This window comes from Mus musculus, chromosome 7 (assembly GCF_000001635.26).
Source record: "Mus musculus strain C57BL/6J chromosome 7, GRCm38.p6 C57BL/6J".
In the NCBI taxonomy this organism is placed as follows: Eukaryota; Metazoa; Chordata; class Mammalia; order Rodentia; family Muridae; genus Mus; species Mus musculus.
In genome coordinates this window covers 32,201,756-32,207,208 of record NC_000073.6, presented here as the reverse complement: position 1 = coordinate 32,207,208, position 5,453 = coordinate 32,201,756, and the positions used below count along the sequence as shown (strand labels likewise).

The 5,453-nt window shown below is 38.2% G+C and overlaps 1 pseudogene; it reads right to left on the bottom strand.

Moving 5' to 3' along the window:
• Positions 1-4,249: 4,249 nt before the first annotated feature.
• On the bottom strand, positions 4,250-4,716 carry Gm9137 (annotated as a pseudogene).
• Between the last annotated feature and the right edge of the window lie 737 nt (positions 4,717-5,453).

Here is a 5,453-nt window from a genome sequence, read left to right as displayed (position 1 = left end):
GCAGAGAATTTATACTAGGTATTACACCCTTTCTCTGTAAGTGTGACACAAGCAAAAAGCAGGGCCTTCATATTCTCTGCCTTCATTACCTAAAACCCTTTTTCTACACCTGCCTGGGTAATTTGTCTCCTAAATACCCAGTCTGCATCAAAAACCAAAATGTCCGAAGGACAGGCCACCTATGCATTAACATGTATGAGGCACACCCCAATACCCATGTTCAGTATTTGACCCCATTGTGGCAGGCCTGGTCAGTGATCATATCATGGGTGCTTGAGAAGAAGAGTGGAGTCTCTGCTCTCTCTTCCACGATCCCCAGGTATCATTCTGCTGTGTACCCTTGGATTAGACATCACAAATCCCTGGCAACCTGAGCTTGCCCTATCCTTGACTTTCAACATTTCAGATCATGAAGCAAATTAGCCTCTTTTCCAAATACATTACCTAGTATTGGCTCTTTTGATTGGAGAGAGATCAATTCCCAGAAGTAACATCTACAGATCCTCTGGAATTCTTCTGTAAGTTGTAGGAACACAGACTTCATTCATATTCATTTATTTTTTTTCAAAATTTTATTATATATTTTCATCATTTACATTTTCAATGCTTTCCCAAAAGTCCCCCATACCCGCCTTCCCACTCCCTTACCCACCCACTCCGAATTCTTGGCCCTGAAATTCCCCTGTATTCTAAGTGTCTGGCCAATAGTCTTTTATCAGTGTGTACATATCATGTGAGTTCTTTTGTGATACGGTTACCTTACTCAGGATGATACCCTCCAGTTCCATCCATTTGCCTAGGAATTTCATAAATTCATTCTTTTTAATAGCTGAGTAGCTCTCCATTGTGTAAATGTACCACATTTTCTGTATCCATGCCTCTGTTTAGGGACATCTGGGTTCTTTCCAGCTTCTGGACATTATAAATAAGGCTGCTATGAACATAATGGCGCATGTGTCCATCTTACCAGTTTGAACAACTTCTGGATATATGCCCAGCAGTGGTATTGCGGGATTCTATGATAGTTCTATGTCCAATTTTCTGAGGAACAGCCTGACTGATTTCCAGAGTGGTTGTACAAGGGTACAATCCTACCAACGTTGGAGGAGTCTTTCTCTTTCTCCACATCCTCTCCAGCATCTGCTGTAACCTGAATTTTTGATCTTAGCAGTGCCAACTGGTGTGAGGTAGAATCTTAGGATTGTTTTTATTTGCATTTCCCTGATGATTGAGGATGCTCAACATTTTCTGAGGTGCTTCTCAGCCATTCGGTATTCCTCAGGTGAGAATTCTTTGTTTAACCATGAGCCCCATTTTAATGGGTTTCTATCCACATCCTCTGTTCTGTCTCAATGTCCTATATAACTGTTTCTAGGGCAGTATCAAAGTGATCTTATCACTATGGATCTGTGGCATAATTTGAGATCAGGAAGAGTGATACCTCCAGACATATCACTAGTTCTCAAAACTTCATTGCCATTTAGGTTTCCATTTGAATTTTTAGGGTGTCTTTTTAAATTTCTGTAATAAATAATACATGCATTATGGTGACAATTGGACTTTCACAATATTTACCCTTTAAGTCCCTGAGCATTGGAAGTATTTTCATCTTCTACTGTCTTTCTTCATTTTGCTCTGTTTTAAAGCTTGTATTCCAAGCTTGTATACAACTTCCTTGGTTTTGTTTATTCCAAGATATTGTGATAGTCTAGGGATGATTTTGAATATGATAAGTAGTCTGTTTCTTTTTCCCCTATGCCTTTCATGGGTATATAAAAAAGCTACTGATTTTTTTTTATATTTATTTTATATTCTGCACATCTGGAAGTGCCACTTTTGGAATTGTTTATCTCTATGTGTTTATGTTGGAATCCAGGGGTTGCCTCACAAACCACATGAACATGAATATCAATCAGACAAGGATAGTTTATTTAGGTCTATTGGTTGATCAAGGATGCAGAACAAACTCAGGAGCTAGCTTTGACCATAAGGCAGGATCCTCAATAGCTTTTTGAGCTTTGCAATCTATAAAAATCTGTGCCAACTTTCTCCACCATTCTGGATCAAGGGATATATGTACTCTGCTCTCATTGCTTGGGGGTGTTGAAATGTGGAAGAAGGCTGGACTTACCTAACATATATTTCTTAACTTCTAATCAGGATGTCTATACCTATACCCATGTCTCTTTCTGCCTCATAGTAGGATGTCAATTCCCAGGGAGGTCTTAGGAACTTTATTTTACCCCAAGCAAAAATGGAAGTCTTATTCCAAATACTTTCTTATATTGGTATAGGTATCTCTCTTTTGGTGGGTTACGTTCCAGGACATGGACTAAAATATAATCAAAACAGGGCATAATAACATGCAGGAAGTGCTACAGGTGGTTGGTTCTTGTCCAAGCATATTGTGGCTAACTATACAAAGCAGTTCTAACTGACTTCTACTGTGATGGGTTTCCAAGAACAACAAAGCACAGAACATAACAGAATATGGAACCACCTAAGGCAAGCGAAAGATTCCTCATAACAGCACATGAGAAAGTTTCCTTATATCATTAGTAACAGCACAGAAAAGCTGCTTATACAGGCAAGAGTTATCTAGTACTTAACAGATTCCTTGCGTAAAATCACATCGTCTGCAAATAAAGATTCATAGGTTTCTTCCTCTTTTCTTTTGTTCCGTTTATTTTCTTCCCTTGGATATTGGTTACACACTTGCTCTGTGTAACTCCTTCCATGGGTATTTTAGTCCCCATTCAAAGGAACAAAGTATCCTCACTTTGAAATTCCTTCTTCTTGAGTTTCATGTGTTTTTTCAATTGTATCTTGGGTATACTAAGTTACAGGGCTAATATCTACTTATCAGAGAGTAACCAGAGAAATACCCAGGGAGCTGAATGTGACTAAATCCCCATAAAAGAAACATCAATATGAACTAACCAATATCCAAAAAATTTGACCTGGGAAACTTTTCACTACTGCTTCAATCTCATTTGAGGTATAAGTTATATTGTAGTTGTAAGTTTCATTTTAGCTATAAGTTACATATCTTGCCTTTTTTTAGCCTTGTGAGTTTGAATTAATAAAATCTATTTCTTTGGACTTTCCAGTATAGTGTGATTTAAATCTTTAAGGTATGTCTTTCTGATCTTTCTAATATTTTTGGCATTGTTAATGCAAGATGTTAGAAGAAAAAATACCCACCTAAATCATCATGGCTAAATTAATTAAAGAAAGCAATTAACTTAAACAAGCTATTTATTTATTTGTATATACAACCTGCCAAACCCTATGTTTGGGTTCCATATATCAGCTTTGGTCATGAAAAGACAAGACCTATATAGCTCACAGGTAGGGAATTTCCCAATAAGGTATTTTGTGGGCAAAATGTGCAGGGTTACAGGCAATGTGGCTTCAAATTCCCACATGATAAAGGTTCAGTTTCTCATTTGAATTTTGTGCTAAAGTCTTGTGTACTGGCTCTCTGGTCCTATAAAACATAAGAGACAACTCAGTCTTGCCTCTAAGCACTTGTGTATGCTCAGGATTTTTAACACCTCCTGTATGACATTTTATCAATGGGATAAACCACACAGTCCCTGGCTGGACTCCACAAACTAGAATCCACAGATCCACTGGTCCACAGTGGGAATTGTAACTACCAAACTTATAACCACCTTCATTTTGTTATTAAAACAATTTAAAATTATTAAAAACAGTTATAATTTATTGAAATAGGATTTCTCTGTGTAGCCCAAGATGGCCCAGATTTGATTATAGATTAGGTTGGCTTCAAATTCACAAGAAACCTAACTGTCCTTGCCTTGGTCTCTTAAGCCTTGACATCAAAGTTCTGAATTTGTTTTTTCATCCATGTTTTAAAACACTTAAAGCCATTTTCATTTATTTCTCCCTTCTATGGAGATTAATATCTGTCTGGACAAATACACTTTCCACTCTACCTTATTTTACACAAATACAAATATACCCATTATCACTATATAAATTTAATTAATATTTTCCTGTAATTAACTTCATTTTAATTCATTTATATTTATGGTATGAGCCTATTTTAAGGACAATATATATATCATGTGCTAGGATAACCTGTCCCAGTGTTCCCATGGATCCCACATTGAAAGAACCTAGTTGCTTAAGATAGCATTGACATCTTACATGTCTATTATTTCTCCCTTCTTTTTTTATGGTGAAAAAAGTGTATATTTAGAATCAGCTAACTAGACTCAGTTTAGATGACCCTAATCTTGTTGGCAACATCCAGAGCATCATAATCAGGAGCTAAGCAAACATATGCCTTCTTCTCTCTGTCAGGCCTTGTCAGGGTATTGGCTTTGGTCACATCAATGTCATAGAGTTTCTTCATGGCCTTTTTGATCTGGTGCTTGTTGGTCTTGACATCCACAATGAACGCAAGCTTGTTTTTATCCTTTATTTTCTTCATGGCTGACTTCGTGGTCATTGCAATTTGATGACAACATAGTGGTCAAGCTTGTTTCTCCTGGGCTCACTATTTTGAGGATATTTTGGCTTTCTCTGGAGCCACAGGGACTTGGGCTTCAAGGAAGTGGGTGATATTCTGATCTTCTTTTTGTGGCTGTGGATGCATTTCAGCACTGCCTTCTTAGCTTTCAAGGCCTTTGCTTTGGCTTCATCTCTGAGAATGGACAGGGTTTCCTTCTTCGCTTTTGGTGCCATCTTGGTGAAAAGGTTATTTCGCCCTTCTAAAATATATTTGGAGTAATTTTTATTTATTTCTTGATTCTACGGAGTTTAATATGTCTGTGGACAAATTGTGGATGTGAAGGCCAATAAGCACCAGATCAAAGAGGCCATGGAGAAACTCTATGACATAGATGTGCCCAAAGGCCTTACCCTGAGAAGGCCTGACAGAGAGAAGAATGTGTATGTTTGCTTAGCTCCTGGTTATGATGAGATTATGATTATTATGATAAGATGGCACTGAAATCTCACATTTCCATTTATTTTCTATAATTTTTTTTTCATTTTGGAAGTCATGTAGCCTTGTATTCTCTCCTCTGATCAGCAGGACTTTGCCTGCTTCTTTGCCCTGCAAGGTCTTTAGTATCTTTGGAGTTAAGCAGCATCCCTAAGAAAGCAGAGAAGCATTGAGAGACCTTAGGTGGCAGAACAAGCCTGCACATTAGCATGCTGTTTAGTTAGGTTTTGTGTAGCCTCCCACAAGTCTGAAGCCAGCTGAGCCAGAACTTGACCTTGCTGCCACTAAGGAGATTATCTAGGGTGGAGCCTTCCTCCCTAGATCACTCTATTGTTCAGCAACAGTTGCTGTTGCTCTTCATGATACTGTTAACTGCTGAGAGGCCCAGGGATCTATTCCAGAGACTATGCCCTATCCTGCACGTCATCACCTGCAGCTGCTTCCAGGCTCCAAAAAATGAATTGGTGGGAATGGA